At 44.4% G+C, this 19,681-nt stretch overlaps 1 protein-coding gene across 2 annotated transcripts in view; it reads left to right on the top strand.

The window, feature by feature from the left end:
* Positions 1 to 19,681, top strand: part of LOC141047908 (cytochrome P450 2C20-like) — a 277,427-nt gene that overhangs the window by 57,532 nt on the left and 200,214 nt on the right. The window lies entirely within an intron of this gene.

Genomic DNA, 19,681 nt, shown 5'->3' with positions numbered 1-19,681 from the left:
GAAGAGACACACTCATGTATCTAGCTCACATAGAGGAGACACACTCATGTATCTAGCTCACAAAGAGACACACTCATGTATCTAGCTCACACACAGGAGACACACTCATGTATCTAGCTCACAAAGAAGAGACACACTCATGTATCTAGCTCACACACAGGAGACACACTCATGTATCTAGCTCACAAAGAAGAGTCACACTCATGTATCTAGCTCACAAAGAAGAGACACACTCATGTATCTAGTTCACAAAGAAGAGACACAGTCATGTATCTAGTTCACAAAGAGACACACTCATGTATCTAGCTCATATAGAGGAGACACAATCATGTATCTAGCTCACAAAGAGACACACTCATGTATCTAGCTCACAAAGAAGAGACACACTCATGTATATAGCTCACACAGAGGAGACACACTCATGTATCTAGCTCAAAATAAAAGAGACACACTCATGTATATAGCTCACACACAGGAGACACACTCATGTATCTAGCTCACAAAGAAGAGACACTCATGTATCTATCAAACACAGAGGAAACACATTCACATATCTAGCTCACACAGAAGGGACACACTCATGTATCTAGCTCAGACAGAGGAGACAAACTCATGTATCTAGTTCACACAGAGGAAACACATTCATGTATCTAGCTCAAACAGTGGGGACACACTCATGTATCTAGTTCACACAGAGGAAACACATTCATCTATCTAGCTCACACATCTATCTAGCTCACATGCATCTAGTTCACAAAGAAGAGACAATCATGTATCTAGCTCACATGCAGGAGACACACTCATGTATCTAGCTCACACACAGGAGACACACTCATGTATTTAGCTCACAAAGAAGAGTCACACTCATGTATCTAGCTCACAAAGAAGAGACACACTCATGTATCTAGTTCACAAAGAAGAGACACAGTCATGTATCTAGTTCACAAAGAGACACACTCATGTATCTAGCTCACATAGAGGAGACACACTCATGTATCTAGCTCACAAAGAAGAGGCACACTCATGTATATAGCTCACAAAGAAGAGACACACTCATGTATCTAGCTCACACACAGGAGACACACTCATGTATCTAGTTCACAAAGAAGAGACACACTCATGTATCTAGTTCACAAAGAAGAGACACACTCATGTATCTAGCTCACAAAGAAGAGACACACTCATGTATATAGCTCACACACAGGAGACACACTCATGTACTGTATCTAGCTCACAAAGAAGAGACACTCATGTATATATCTCACACAGAGGAGACACACTCATGTATCTAGCTCACAAAGAAGAGACACACTCATGTATCTAGCTCACAAAGAAGAGACACACTCATGTATCTAGCTCACAAAGAAGAGACACACTCATGTATATAGCTCACACAGAGGAGACACACTCATGTATCTAGCTCACAAAAAAGAGACACACTCATGTATATAGCTCACACACAGGAGACACACTCATGTACTGTATCTAGCTCACAAAGAAGAGTCACACTCATGTATCTAGCTCACAAAGAAGAGACACACTCATGTATCTAGTTCACAAAGAAGAGAAACACTCATGTATCTAGTTCACAAAGAGACACACTCATGTATCTAGCTCACATAGAGGAGACACACTCATGTATCTAGCTCACAAAAAAGAGTGTCATGATCCAGTGTTGGATCTGGCGGTATTAAAAGCACAAAGTGAACTTTTTTTACTTTGGTTGAGTTCAAAGGTGTTTTGACTGTCCCCGGTGGTAGTTAGCGGTATCGCACCTTAGGTTTAGGTTAATGTTCACTTAATTATGGATCAGGTGTGACTCCCTATAAAGGTGTGCTTAGGGGGTTCACTCACCGCTGGTGATATTTCTTTCTGAGTTGTTGGAGAGCCTGGTGGAAGGATGGAGCGGGATAGGAGTCCTGCGCAGTCAGCCAGAGAGGATGAGTGCCAGCTAATGGTGTCTGCAGGAAGGACTGGCATGGCTTGGTGGAGTCGCAGTTTATGGTGTCGGCGGGAAGTGCGGGCATGGCTTAGAGGAGTGGCGACTAGGAAGAGAGTTGCACTCAGCATGTTCGACTTGGTTGCTGAGAACTGGACTCGAGCATGCTTGGATTCTTGGCAGAGGCTGGACTCATCTTGGGACTCTGTACTGGACTGCTGCAAGTGGTGATGGACTCTGCTCCCAGGCTGCACGATGGTGACGGATCCAGTTATGTGATGGATCAGGGTGGAGGAGAAGATGCACACAGGTGGTGGGCTCTGTTGCTAGGAGCGTACGCAACAGAGGAAAGATAAGTGGTGTTTCCCCTGTATTGTCTCTTTCCTCATGTGTGTTGTTAGTGCAGTGGTGGGATTAGTCTCTGCACCGACCTATTCCCTAGTGAGGGTTTAGGGTCAGGGTGAGCAAGGGCGTTAAGGTACGCATGCGGCGACAGGTGCGGAGCCTGTTTAGGGAATGTGAGGAGTGTAGGGACACTGGCTCAGGGGAGTGCAGGAGGTCTCCATTTCCCCATTCCCTATCGCAGGGCCCACCATTGTTAAAGTTACCCAGGTTCCCCCCTTATTATGTAAATGCGCCTTACTGGAGGCGGTGTTTCCAGATATATGTATGCATGGCGTGTAATACCTAAATCCGCCAGGTGGAGGCGGCGTATCCACCTGCACGCTTTATTATTTAAATTCGCCCCACTGGAGGCGGTGTATCCAGGGTCACGTGTGTTATGGGTTCGCCTTGCGACATCATTTGCGTCCAGACACACGTGACCATGACGAAGAGACACACTCATGTATATAGCTCACACAGAGACACACTCATGTATCTAGCTCACAAAGAAGAGACACACTCGTGTATATAGCTCACACAGAGGAAACACATTCACATATCTAGCTCACACAGAAGGGACACACTCATGTATCTAGCTCACACAGAGGAAACAAATTCATCTATCTAGCTCACATGTATCTAGTTCACAAAGAAGAGACAATCATGTATCTAGCTCACACGCAGGAGACACACTCATGTATCTAGCTCACACAGAGGAGACACACTCATGTTTTTAGTTCACACAGAGGAAACACATTCATGTATCTAGCTCAAACAGTGGGGACACACTCATGTATCTAGCTCACACAGAGGAGACACACTCATGTATCTAGCTCACACAGAGGAGACACACTCATGTATCTAGTTCACACAGAGGAAACACATTCATCTATCTAGCTCACACATCTATCTAGCTCACATGTATCTAGTTCACAAAGAAGAGACACTCATGTATCTAGCTCACACGCAGGAGACACACTAATGTATCTAGTTCACAAAGAAGAGACACTCATGTATCTAGCTCACACGCAGGAGACACACTCATGTATCTAGCTCACACAGAGGAGACACACTCAAGTATCTAGCTCACAAAGAAGAGACACACTCATGTATCTAGCTCACATAGAGGAGACACACTCGAGTATCTAGTTCACAAAGAGACACACTCATGTATCTATCTCACAAAGAAGAGACACACTCATGTATCTAGTTCACAAAGAAGAGACACACTCATGTATCTAGTTCACAAAGAGACACACTCATGTATCTAGCTCACATACAGGAGACACATTCAGGTATCTAGCTCACAAAGAAGAGACACACTCATGTATCTAGCTCACAAAGAAGAGACACACTCATGTATATAGCTCACACAGAGGAGACACACTCATGTATCTAGCTCACAAAAAAGAGACACACTCATTTATATAGCTCACACACAGGAGACACACACATGTATCTAGCTCACAAATAAGAGACACACTCACGTATCTAGCTCACACAGAGGAAACACATTCACATATCTAGCTCACACAGAAGAGACACACTCATGTATCTAGCTCACACAGAGGAAACAGATTCATCTATCTAGCTCACATGTATCTAGTTCACAAAGAAGAGACACTCATGTTTCAAGCTAACACAGAGGAGACAAACTCATGTATCTAGTTCACACAGAGGAAACACATTCATGTATCTAGCTCAAACAGTGGGGACACACTCATGTATCTAGTTCACACAGAGGAAACAAATTCATCTATCTAGCTCACACATCTATCTAGCTCACATGTTTCTAGTTCACAAAGAAGAGACACTCATGTATCTAGCTCACACGCAGGAGACACACTCATTTATCTAGCTCACACAGAGGAGACACACTCATGTATCTAGCTCACAAAGAAGAGACACACTCATGTATCTAGCTCACATAGAGGAGACACACTCATGTATCTAGCTCACAAAGAGACACACTCATGTATCTAGCTCACACACAGGAGACACACTCATGTATCTAGCTCACAAAGAAGAGACACACTCATGTATCTAGCTCACACACAGGAGACACACTCATGTATCTAGCTCACAAAGAAGAGTCACACTCATGTATCTAGCTCACAAAGAAGAGACACACTCATGTATCTAGTTCACAAAGAAGAGACACAGTCATGTATCTAGTTCACAAAGAGACACACTCATGTATCTAGCTCATATAGAGGAGACACACTCATGTATCTAGCTCACAAAGAGACACACTCATGTATCTAGCTCACAAAGAAGAGACACACTCATGTATATAGCTCACACAGAGGAGACACACTCATGTATCTAGCTCAAAATAAAAGAGACACACTCATGTATATAGCTCACACACAGGAGACACACTCATGTATCTAGCTCACAAAGAAGAGACACTCATGTATCTATCAAACACAGAGGAAACACATTCACATATCTAGCTCACACAGAAGGGACACACTCATGTATCTAGCTCAGACAGAGGAGACAAACTCATGTATCTAGTTCACACAGAGGAAACACATTCATGTATCTAGCTCAAACAGTGGGGACACACTCATGTATCTAGTTCACACAGAGGAAACACATTCATCTATCTAGCTCACACATCTATCTAGCTCACATGCATCTAGTTCACAAAGAAGAGACAATCATGTATCTAGCTCACATGCAGGAGACACACTCATGTATCTAGCTCACACACAGGAGACACACTCATGTATTTAGCTCACAAAGAAGAGTCACACTCATGTATCTAGCTCACAAAGAAGAGACACACTCATGTATCTAGTTCACAAAGAAGAGACACAGTCATGTATCTAGTTCACAAAGAGACATACTCATGTATCTAGCTCACATAGAGGAGACACACTCATGTATCTAGCTCACAAAGAAGAGGCACACTCATGTATATAGCTCACAAAGAAGAGACACACTCATGTATCTAGTTCACAAAGAAGAGACACACTCATGTATCTAGCTCACAAAGAAGAGACACACTCATGTATATAGCTCACACACAGGAGACACACTCATGTACTGTATCTAGCTCACAAAGAAGAGACACTCATGTATATATCTCACACAGAGGAGACACACTCATGTATCTAGCTCACAAAGAAGAGACACACTCATGTATCTAGCTCACAAAGAAGAGACACACTCATGTATCTAGCTCACAAAGAAGAGACACACTCATGTATATAGCTCACACAGAGGAGACACACTCATGTATCTAGCTCACAAAAAAGAGACACACTCATGTATATAGCTCACACACAGGAGACACACTCATGTACTGTATCTAGCTCACAAAGAAGAGTCACACTCATGTATCTAGCTCACAAAGAAGAGACACACTCATGTATCTAGTTCACAAAGAAGAGAAACACTCATGTATCTAGTTCACATAGAGGAGACACACTCATGTATCTAGCTCACAAAAAAGAGTGTCATGATCCAGTGTTGGATCTGGCGGTATTAAAAGCACAAAGTGAACTTTTTTTACTTTGGTTGAGTTCAAAGGTGTTTTGACTGTCCCCGGTGGTAGTTAGCGGTATCGCACCTTAGGTTTAGGTTAATGTTCACTTAATTATGGATCAGGTGTGACTCCCTATAAAGGTGTGCTTAGGGGGTTCACTCACCGCTGGTGATATTTCTTTCTGAGTTGTTGGAGAGCCTGGTGGAAGGATGGAGCGGGATAGGAGTCCTGCGCAGTCAGCCAGAGAGGATGAGTGCCAGCTAATGGTGTCTGCAGGAAGGACTGGCATGGCTTGGTGGAGTCGCAGTTTATGGTGTCGGCGGGAAGTGCGGGCATGGCTTAGAGGAGTGGCGACTAGGAAGAGAGTTGCACTCAGCATGTTCGACTTGGTTGCTGAGAACTGGACTCGAGCATGCTTGGATTCTTGGCAGAGGCTGGACTCATCTTGGGACTCTGTACTGGACTGCTGCAAGTGGTGATGGACTCTGCTCCCAGGCTGCACGATGGTGACGGATCCAGTTATGTGATGGATCAGGGTGGAGGAGAAGATGCACACAGGTGGTGGGCTCTGTTGCTAGGAGCGTACGCAACAGAGGAAAGATAAGTGGTGTTTCCCCTGTATTGTCTCTTTCCTCATGTGTGTTGTTAGTGCAGTGGTGGGATTAGTCTCTGCACCGACCTATTCCCTAGTGAGGGTTTAGGGTCAGGGTGAGCAAGGGCGTTAAGGTACGCATGCGGCGACAGGTGCGGAGCCTGTTTAGGGAATGTGAGGAGTGTAGGGACACTGGCTCAGGGGAGTGCAGGAGGTCTCCATTTCCCCATTCCCTATCGCAGGGCCCACCATTGTTAAAGTTACCCAGGTTCCCCCCTTATTATGTAAATGCGCCTTACTGGAGGCGGTGTTTCCAGATATATGTATGCATGGCGTGTAATACCTAAATCCGCCAGGTGGAGGCGGCGTATCCACCTGCACGCTTTATTATTTAAATTCGCCCCACTGGAGGCGGTGTATCCAGGGTCACGTGTGTTATGGGTTCGCCTTGCGACATCATCTGCGTCCAGACACACGTGACCATGACGAAGAGACACACTCATGTATATAGCTCACACAGAGACACACTCATGTATCTAGCTCACAAAGAAGAGACACACTCGTGTATATAGCTCACACAGAGGAAACACATTCACATATCTAGCTCACACAGAAGGGACACACTCATGTATCTAGCTCACACAGAGGAAACAAATTCATCTATCTAGCTCACATGTATCTAGTTCACAAAGAAGAGACAATCATGTATCTAGCTCACACGCAGGAGACACACTCATGTATCTAGCTCACACAGAGGAGACACACTCATGTTTTTAGTTCACACAGAGGAAACACATTCATGTATCTAGCTCAAACAGTGGGGACACACTCATGTATCTAGCTCACACAGAGGAGACACACTCATGTATCTAGCTCACACAGAGGAGACACACTCATGTATCTAGTTCACACAGAGGAAACACATTCATCTATCTAGCTCACACATCTATCTAGCTCACATGTATCTAGTTCACAAAGAAGAGACACTCATGTATCTAGCTCACACGCAGGAGACACACTAATGTATCTAGTTCACAAAGAAGAGACACTCATGTATCTAGCTCACACGCAGGAGACACACTCATGTATCTAGCTCACACAGAGGAGACACACTCGCGTATCTAGCTCACAAAGAAGAGTCACACTCGCGTATCTAGCTCACAAAGAAGAGTCACACTCACGTATCTAGCTCACAAAGAAGAGTCACACTCATGTATCTAGCTCACAAAGAAGAGACACACTCATGTATCTAGCTCACAAAGAAGAGACACACTCATGTATCTAGCTCACAAAGAGACACACTCATGTATCTAGCTCACAAAGAGACACACTCATGTATCTAGCTCACAAAGAAGAGACACACTCATGTATCTAGCTCACAAAGAAGAGACATACTCATGTACAGTATCTAGCTCACAAAGAAGAGACACACTCATGTATCTAGCTCACAAAGAAGAGACACTCTCATGTATCTAGCTCACAAAGAAGAGACACACTCGTGTATCTAGCTCACAAAGAAGAGACACACTCATGTATCTAGTTCACACACAGGAGACACACTCATGTATCTAGCTCACAAAGAAGAGACACACTCATGTATCTAGCTCACAAAGAAGAGACACACTCATGTATCTAGCTCAGAAAGAAGAGACACACTCATGTACAGTATCTAGCTCACAAAGAAGAGACACACTCATGTATCTAGTTCACAAAGAAGAGACACACTCATGTATCTAGCTCACAAAGAAGAGACACACCCATGTATCTAGCTCACAAAAAAGAGACACACTCATGTACAGTATCTAGCTCAGAAAGAAGAGACACACTCATGTATCTAGCTCAGAAAGAAGAGACACTCTCATGTATCTAGCTCACAAAGAAGAGACACACTCATGTATCTAGCTCACAAAGAAGAGACACACTCATGTATCTAGCTCACAAAGAAGAGACACACTCATGTATCTAGCTCAGAAAGAAGAGACACACTCATGTATCTAACTCAGAAAGAAGAGACACTCTCGTGTATCTAGCTCACAAAGAAGAGACACACTCATGTATCTAGCTCACAAAGAAGAGACACACTCATGTATCTAGCTCACAAAGAAGAGACACACTCATGTATCTAGCTCACATACAGGAGAAACACTCATGTATTTAGCTCACAAAGAAGAGACACACTAATGTATTTAGCTCACAAAGAAGAGACACACTCATGTATCTAGCTCACAAAGAAGAGACACACTCATGTACAGTATCTAGCTCACAAAGAAGAGACACTCTCATGTATCTAGCTCACAAAGAAGAGACACACTCATGTATCTAGCTCACAAAGAAGAGACACACTCATGTATCTAGCTCACACACAGGAGACACACTCATGTATCTAGCTCACAAAGAAGAGACACACTCATGTATCTAGCTCACACACAGGAGACACACTCATGTATCTAGATCACAAAGAAGAGACACACTCATGTATCTAGCTCACAAAGAAAAGACACCCTAATGTATTTAGCTCACACACAGGAGACACACTCATGTATCTAGCTCACACAGAGGAGCAGGGGCAGACCTACCGCCAGTGCAGACCGTGCATTGCACAGGCCCAGGGGAGAGGGGGCCCCTCCAGACTCCAGCACCGCATGGCTAATTATGTCAAAATTCAAATTAGGCCTGTTTCACACTTCAGTTTTTTTGTCTCAGTTAAAATCCGTCAAAAAGGCGAAAAGCGGATCCGTTCCTAACTGATGTGAACGGATGCCACCGGACCGTTTTTTTTGATGGATCCGTTGAATGAAGAATTTTAAAGGAGCCGCAGCCCGGGGAGGAGAGAGAGAGAGAGAGAGGGAGAGAGAGAGCTATACCATGGTGGGCTGTATACCACTCATGTATCTAGCTCACCACACAAAGGAGACACACTCATGTATCTAGCTGACACAGAGGAGACACACTCGTATCTAGCTCACACACAGGAGACAAACTCATGTATCTAACACACAGAGGGGACACATTCATGTATCTAACTCACACAGAGGGAACACAATCATGTATCTAGCTCACAAAGAAGATGCACACTCATGTATCTCACTCACATAGAGGGGACACACTCATATATCTAACTCACACAGAGGGGACACATTCACGTATCTAGCTCACAAAGAAGATGCACACTCATGTATCTAGCTCACACAGAGGGGACACACTCATGCATCTAGCTCACAAAGAAGATGCACACTCATGTATCTAGCTCACATAGAGGGGACACACTCATGTATCTAGCTCACACAAAGCGGACACACTTATGTATCTAGCTCACATAGAGGGGACACACTCATGTGTCTAGATCACACAGAGTGGACACAATCATGTATCTAGCTCACACAGAGGGGACACAATCATGTATCTAGCTCACACAGAGGGGACACACTCATGTATCTCGCTCACAAAGAAGAGACACACTAATGTATTTAGCTCACAAAGAAGAGACACACTCATGTATCTAGCTCACAAAGAAGAGACACACTCATGTATCTAGCTCACAAAGAAGAGACACACTCATGTACAGTATCTAGCTCACAAAGAAGAGACACTCTCATGTATCTAGCTCACAAAGAAGAGACACACTCATGTATCTAGCTCACAAAGAAGAGACACACTCACGTATCTAGCTCACACACAGGAGACACACTCATGTATCTAGCTCACACACAGGAGACACACTCATGTATCTAACTCACAAAGAAGAGACACACTCATGTATCTAGCTCACACACAGGAGACACACTCATGTATCTAGCTCACAAAGGAGAGACACACTCATTTATCTAGCTCACACACAGGAGACACAATCATGTATCTAGCTCACAAAGAAGAGACACACTCATGTATCTAGCTCACAAAGAAGAGAGCAACTCATGTATCTGGCTCACAAAGAAGAGACACACTCATGTATCTAGCTCACACACAGGAGACACACTCATGTATCTAGCTCACACAGAGGAGACACACTCATGTATCTAGTTAACAAAGAAGAGACACACTCATGTATCTAGCTCACAAAGAAGAGACACACTCATGTATCTAGCTCACACACAGGAGACACACTCATGTATGTAGCTCACAAAGAAGAGACACACTAATGTATTTAGCTCACAAAGAAGAGACACACTCATGTATCTAGCTCACAAAGAAGAGACACACTCATGTATCTAGCTCACAAAGAAGAGACACACTCATGTATCTAGCTCACAAAGAAGAGACACACTCATGTATCTAGCTCACACACAGGAGACACACTCATGTATCTAGCTCACAAAGAAGAGACACACTCATGTATCTAGCTCACACACAGGAGACACACTCATGTATCTAGCTCACAAAGAAGAGACACACTCATGTATCTAGCTCACACACAGGAGACACACTCATGTATCTAGCTCACAAAGAAGAGACACACTCATGTATCTAGCTCACACACAGGAGACACACTCATGTATCTAGATCACAAAGAAGAGACACACTCATGTATCTAGCTCACAAAGAAGAGACACACTCATGTGTTTAGCTCACACACAGGAGACACACTCATGTATCTAGCTCACACAGAGGAGCAGGGGCAGACCTACCGCCGGTGCAGACCGTGCATTGCACAGGCCCAGGGGAGAGGGGGCCCCTCCAGACTCCAGCACCGCATGGCTAATTATGTCAAAATTCAAATTAGGCCTGTTTCACACTTCAGTTTTTTTGTCTCAGTTAAAATCCGTCAAAAAGGCGAAAAGCGGATCCGTTCCTAACTGATGTGAACGGATGCCACCGGACCGTTTTTTTTGACGGATCCGTTGAATGAAGAATTTTAAAGGAGCCGCAGCCCGGGGAGGATAGAGAGAGAGAGGGAGAGAGAGAGCTATACCATGGTGGGCTGTATACCACTCATGTATCTAGCTCACCACACAAAGGAGACACACTCATGTATCTAGCTGACACAGAGGAGACACACTCGTATCTAGCTCACACACAGGAGACAAGCTCATGTATCTAACACACAGAGGGGACACATTCATGTATCTAACTCACACAGAGGGGACACAATCATGTATCTAGCTCACAAAGAAGATGCACACTCATGTATCTCACTCACATAGAGGGGACACAATCATATATCTAACTCACACAGAGGGGACACATTCACGTATCTAGCTCACAAAGAAGATGCACACTCATGTATCTAGCTCACACAGAGGGGACACACTCATGCATCTAGCTCACAAAGAAGATGCACACTCATGTATCTAGCTCACATAGAGGGGACACACTCATGTATCTAGCTCACACAAAGCGGACACACTTATGTATCTAGCTCACATAGAGGGGACACACTCATGTGTCTAGATCACACAGAGCGGACACAATCATGTATCTAGCTCACACAGAGGGGACACAATCATGTATCTAGCTCACACAGAGGGGACACACTCATGTATCTCGCTCACAAAGAAGAGACACACTAATGTATCTAGCTCACAAAGAAGAGACACACTCATGTATCTAGCTCACAAAGAAGAGACACACTCATGTATCTAGCTCACAAAGAAGAGACACACTCATGTACAGTATCTAGCTCACAAAGAAGAGACACTCTCATGTATCTAGCTCACAAAGAAGAGACACACTCATGTATCTAGCTCACAAAGAAGAGACACACTCATGTATCTAGCTCACAAAGAAGAGACACACTCATGTATCTAGCTCACAAAGAAGAGACACACTCATGTATCTAGCTCACACACAGGAGACACACTCATGTATCTAGCTCACAAAAAAGAGACACACTCATGTATCTAGCTCACACACAGGAGACACACTCATGTATCTAGCTCACAAAGAAGAGACACACTCATGTATCTAGCTCACACACAGGAGACACACTCATGTTTCTAGCTCACAAAGGAGAGACACACTCATTTATCTAGCTCACACACAGGAGACACAATCATGTATCTAGCTCACAAAGAAGAGACACACTCATGTATCTAGCTCACAAAGAAGAGACACACTCATGTATCTGGCTCACAAAGAAGAGACACACTCATGTATCTAGCTCACACACAGGAGACACACTCATGTATCTAGCTCACACAGAGGAGACACACTCATGTATCTAGCTCACAAAGAAGAGACACACTCATGTATCTAGCTCACAAAGAAGAGACACACTCATGTATCTAGCTCACAAAGAAGAGACACACTCATGTATCTAGCTCACAAAGAAGAGACACTCATGTATCTTGCTCACACACAGGAGACACACTCATATATCTAGCTCACAAAGAAGAGACACTCATGTATCTAGCTCACACACAGGAGACACACTCATATATCTAGCTCACAAAGAAGAGACACACACATATATCTAGCTCACAAAGAAGAGACACACTCATGTATCTAGCTCACAAAGAAGAGACACACTCATGTATTTAGCTCACAAAGAAGAGACACACTCATGTATCCAGCTCACAAAGAAGAGACACACTCATGTACAGTATCTAGCTCACAAAGAAGAGACACACTCATGTACAGTATCTAGCTCACAAAGAAGAGACACACTCATGTACAGTATCTAGCTCGCAAAGAAGAGACACACTCATGTATCTAGCTCACAAAGAAGAGACACTCATGTATCTAGCTCACATACAGGAGACACACTCATATATCTAGCTCACAAAGAAGAGACACACACATATATCTAGCTCACAAAGAAGAGACACACTCATGTATCTAGCTCACAAAGAAGAGACACACTCATGTATTTAGCTCACAAAGAAGAGACACACTCATGTATCCAGCTCACAAAGAAGAGACACACTCATGTACAGTATCTAGCTCACGAAGAAGAGACACACTCATGTACAGTATCTAGCTCACAAAGAAGAGACACACTCATGTATCTAGCTCAGAAAGAAGAGACACTCTCATGTATCTAGATCACAAAGAAGAGACACACTCATGTATCTAGCTCACAAAGAAGAGAAACACTCGTGTATCTAGCTCACAAAGAAGAGACACACTCATGTACAGTATCTAGCTCACAAAGAAGAGACACACTCATGTATCTAGCTCACAAAGAAGAGACACTCTCATGTATCTAGCTCACACACAGGAGACACACTCATGTATCTAGCTCACAAAGAAGAGACACACTCATGTATCTAGCTCACACACAGGAGACACACTCATGTATCTAGCTCACAAAGAAGAGACACACTCATGTATCTAGCTCACACACAGGAGACACACTCATGTATCTAGCTCACAAAGAAGAGACACACTCATGTATCTAGCTCACAAAGAAGAAACACACTCATATATCTAGCTCAGACACAGGAGACACACTCATGTATCTAGCTCACAAAGAGGAGACACACTCATGTATCTAGCTCACAAAGAAGAGACACACTCATGTGTCTAGATCACAAAGAAGAGACACACTCATGTATTTAGCTCACACACAGGAGACACACTCATGTATCTAGCTCACAAAGAAGAGACACACTCATGTATCTAGCTCACACACAGGAGACACACTCATGTATCTAGCTCACAAAGAAGAGACACACTCATGTATCTAGCTCACACACAGGAGACACACTCATGTATCTAGATCACAAAGAAGAGACACACTCATGTATCTAGCTCACAAAGAAGAGACACACTCATGTGTTTAGCTCACACACAGGAGACACACTCATGTATCTAGCTCACACAGAGGAGCAGGGGCAGACCTACCGCCGGTGCAGACCGTGCATTGCACAGGCCCAGGGGAGAGGGGGCCCCTCCAGACTCCAGCACCGCATGGCTAATTATGTCAAAATTCAAATTAGGCCTGTTTCACACTTCAGTTTTTTTGTCTCAGTTAAAAGGCGAAAAGCGGATCCGTTCCTAACTGATGTGAACGGATGCCACCGGACCGTTTTTTTTTTTGACGGATCCGTTGAATGAAGAATTTTAAAGGAGCCGCAGCCCGGGGAGGAGAGAGAGAGAGAGGGAGAGAGAGAGCTATACCATGGTGGGCTGTATACCACTCATGTATCTAGCTCACCACACAGAGGAGTCACACTCATGTATCTAGCTGACACAGAGGAGACACACTCGTATCTAGCTCACACACAGGAGACAAAATCATGTATCTAACACACACAGAGGGGACACAATCATGTATCTAGCTCACAAAGAAGATGCACACTCATGTATCTCACTCACATAGAGGGGACACACTCATGTATCTAACTCACACAGAGGGGACACATTCACGTATCTAGCTCACAAAGAAGATGCACACTCATGTATCTAGCTCACACAGAGGGGACACACATGTATCTAGCTCACATAGAGGGGACACACTCATGTATCTAGCTCACATAGAGGGGACACACATGTATCTAGCTCACATAGAGGGGACACACTCATGTATCTAACTCACACAGAGGGGACACATTCACGTATCTAGCTCACAAAGAAGATGCACAATCATGTATCTAGCTCACACAGAGGGGACACACTCATGCATCTAGCTCACATAGAGGGGACACACATGTATCTAGCTCACATAGAGGGGACACACTCATGTATCTAACTCACACAGAGGGGACACATTCACGTATCTAGCTGACAAAGAAGATGCACAATCATGTATCTAGCTCACACAGAGGGGACACAATCATGTATCTAGCTCACATAGAGGGGACACACATGTATCTAGCTCACACAGAGGGGACATACTCATGCATGTAGCTCACAAAGAAGAGACACACTCATGTATCTAGCTCACAAAGAGACACACTCATGTATCTAGCTCACACACAGGAGACACACTCATGTATCTAGCTCACAAAGAAGAGACACACTCATGTATCTAGCTCACAAAGAAGAGACACACTCATGTATTTAGCTCACACACAGGAGACACACTCATGTATCTAGCTCACACAGAGGAGCAGGGGCAGACCTACCGCTGGTGCAGACCGTGCATTGCACAGGCCCAGGGGAGAGGGGGCCCCTCCAGACTCCAGCACCACATGGCTAATTATGTCAAAATTCAAATTAGGCCTGTTTCACACTTCAGTTTTTTTGTCTCAGTTAAAATCCGTCAAAAAGGCGAAAAGCAGATCCGTTCCTAACTGATGTGAACGGATGCCACCGGACCGTTTTTTTTTACGGATCCGTTGAATGAAGAATTTTAAAGGAGCTGCAGCCCGGGGAGGAGAGAGAGAGGGAGAGAGAGAGAGAGCTATACCATGGTGGGCTGTATACCACTCATGTATCTAGCTCACCACACAGAGGAGACACACTCATGTATCTAGCTGACACAGAGGAGACACACTCGTATCTAGCTCACACAGAGGGGACACAATCATGTATCTAGCTCACAAAAAAGATGCACACTCATGTATCTCACTCACATAGAGGGGACACACTCATGTATCTAACTCACACAGAGGGGACACATTCACGTATCTAGCTCACAAAGAAGATGCACACTCATGTATCTAGCTCACACAGAGGGGACACACTCATGCATCTAGCTCACAAAGAAGATGCACACTCATGTATCTACCTCACACAGAGGGGACACACTCATGCATCTAGCTCACAAAGAAGATGCACACTCATGTATCTAGCTCACATAGAGGGGACACACTCATGTATCTAGCTCACACAAAGCGGACACACTTATGTATCTAGCTCACATAGAGGGGACAAACTCATGTGTCTAGATCACACAGAGGGGACACAATCATGTATCTAGCTCACACAGAGGGGACACACTCATGTTTCTAGCTCACAAAGAGCGGACACACTCATGTAGCTAGCTCACACAGAGGGGACACACTCATGCATCTAACTCACAAAGAAGATGCACACTCATGTATCTAGCTCACACAGAGGGGACACACTCATGCATCTAGCTCACAAAGAAGATGCACCCTCATGTATCTAGCTCACATATAGGGGACACACTCATGTGTCTAGCTCACACAGAGGGGACACACTCATGTATCTAGCTCACACAGAGCGGACACACTCATGTATCTAGCTCACACAGAGGGGACACACTCATGTATATAGCTCACATAGAGGGGAAACACTCATGTATCTAGCTCACAAAGAAGATGCACACTAATGTATCTAGCTCACATAGAGGGGACACACTCATGCATCTAGCTCAGACAGAGGGGACACACTCATGCATGTAGCTCACAAAGAAGAGACACACTCATGTATCTAGCTCACATAGAGGGGACACACTCATGTGTCTAGCTCACACAGAGGGGACACAATCATGTAGCTAGCTCACACAGAGGGGACACAATTATGTATCTAGCTCACACAGCGGACACACTCATGTATCTAGCTCACACAGAGCGGACACACAAAATGTATCTAGCTCACATAGAAGAGACACACTCATGTACAGTATCTAGCTCACAAAGAAGAGACACACTCATGTATCTAGCTCAGAAAGAAGAGACACTCATGTATCTAGCTCACAAAGAAGAGACACACTCATGTATCTAGCTCACAAAGAAGAGACACACTCATGTATCCAACTCACACACAGGAGACACACTCATGTATCTAGCTCACAAAGAAGATGCACACTAATGTTTCTAGCTCACATAGAGGGGACACACTCATGTATCTAGCTCACACAGAGGGGACACACTCATGCATGTAGCTCACAAAGAAGAGACACACTCATGTATCTAGCTCACATAAAGGGGACACACTCATGTGTCTAGCTCACACAGAGGGGACACAATCATGTAGCTAGCTCACACAGAGGGGACACAATTATGTATCTAGCTCACACAGAGGAGCCACACTCATGTATCTAGCTCACACAGCGGACACACTCATGTATCTAGCTCACACAGAGCGGACACACAAAATGTATCTAGCTCACATAGAAGAGACACACTCATGTACAGTATCTAGCTCACAAAGAAGAGACAGACACTCTCATGTATCTAGCTCCCAAAGAAGAGACACTCTCATGTATCTAGCTCCCAAAGAAGAGACACACTCATGTATCTAGCTCACAAAGAAGAGACACACTCATGTATCCAACTCACACACAGGAGACACACTCATGTATCTAGCTCACACAGAGGGGACACAATCATGTATCTAGCTCACACAGAGGGACACACTCATGTATCTCGCTCACAAAGAAGAGACACACTAATGTATTTAGCTCACAAAGAAGAGACACACTCATGTATCTAGCTCACAAAGAAGAGACACACTCATGTATCTAGCTCACAAAGAAGAGACACACTCATGTACAGTATCTAGCTCACAAAGAAGAGACACTCTCATGTATCTAGCTCACAAAGAAGAGACACACTCATGTATCTAGCTCACAAAGAAGAGACACACTCATGTATCTAGCTCACACACAGGAGACACACTCATGTATCTAGCTCACACACAGGAGACACACTCATGTATCTAGCTCACAAAGAAGAGACACACTCATGTATCTAGCTCACACACAGGAGACACACTCATGTATCTAGCTCACAAAGAAGAGACACACTCATGTATCTAGCTCACACACAGGAGACACACTCATGTATCTAGCTCACAAAGAAGAGACACACTCATGTATCTAGCTCACACACAGGAGACACACTCATGTATCTAGCTCACAAAGGAGAGACACACTCATTTATCTAGCTCACACACAGGAGACACAATCATGTATCTAGCTCACAAAGAAGAGACACACTCATGTATCTAGCTCACAAAGAAGAGACACACTCATGTATCTGGCTCACAAAGAAGAGACACACTCATGTATCTAGCTCACACACAAGAGACACACTCATGTATCTAGCTCACACAGAGGAGACACACTCATGTATCTAGCTCACACACAGGAGACACACTCATGTATGTAGCTCACAAAGAAGAGACACACTAATGTATTTAGCTCACAAAGAAGAGACACACTCATGTATCTAGCTCACAAAGAAGAGACACACTCATGTATCTAGCTCACAAAGAAGAGACACACTCATGTACAGTATCTAGCTCACAAAGAAGAGACACTCATGTATCTAGCTCACAAAGAAGAGACACACTCATGTATCTAGCTCACAAAGAAGAGACACACTCATGTATCTAGCTCACACACAGGAGACACACTCATGTATCTAGCTCACAAAGAAGAGACACACTCATGTATCTAGCTCACACACAGGAGACACACTCATGTATCTAGCTCACAAAGAAGAGACACACTCATGTATCTAGCTCACACACAGGAGACACACTCATGTATCTAGCTCACAAAGAAGAGACACACTCATGTATCTAGCTCACACACAGGAGACACACTCATGTATCTAGATCACAAAGAAGAGACACACTCATGTATCTAGCTCACAAAGAAGAGACACACTCATGTGTTTAGCTCACACACAGGAGACACACTCATGTATCTAGCTCACACAGAGGAGCAGGGGCAGACCTACCGCCGGTGCAGACCGTGCATTGCACAGGCCCAGGGGAGAGGGGGCCCCTCCAGACTCCAGCACCGCATGGCTAATTATGTCAAAATTCAAATTAGGCCTGTTTCACACTTCAGTTTTTTTGTCTCAGTTAAAATCCGTCAAAAAGGCGAAAAGCGGATCCGTTCCTAACTGATGTGAACGGATGCCTCCGGACCGTTTTTTTTGACGGATCCGTTGAATGAAGAATTTTAAAGGAGCCGCAGCCCGGGGAGGAGAGAGAGAGAGAGAGAGAGAGGGAGAGAGAGAGCTATACCATGGTGGGCTGTATACCACTCATGTATCTAGCTCACCACACAAAGGAGACACACTCATGTATCTAGCTGACACAGAGGAGACACACTCGTATCTAGCTCACACACAGGAGACAAGCTCATGTATCTAACACACAGAGGGGACACATTCATGTATCTAACTCACACAGAGGGGACACAATCATGTATCTAGCTCACAAAGAAGATGCACACTCATGTATCTCACACACATAGAGGGGACACACTCATATATCTAACTCACACAGAGGGGACACATTCACGTATCTAGCTCACAAAGAAGATGCACACTCATGTATCTCACTCACATAGAGGGGACACAATCATATATCTAACTCACACAGAGGGGACACATTCACGTATCTAGCTCACAAAGAAGATGCACACTCATGTATCTAGCTCACACAGAGGGGACACACTCATGCA

The sequence above is a fragment of the Dendrobates tinctorius genome, unplaced genomic scaffold (assembly GCF_039654945.1).
Source record: "Dendrobates tinctorius isolate UK_male_01 unplaced genomic scaffold, ASM3965494v1 ptg000130l, whole genome shotgun sequence".
NCBI classification, from domain to species: Eukaryota; Metazoa; Chordata; class Amphibia; order Anura; family Dendrobatidae; genus Dendrobates; species Dendrobates tinctorius.
The sequence above is the reverse complement of the archived record's forward strand: the minus strand, read 5'-3'. Positions and strand labels throughout refer to the sequence as shown.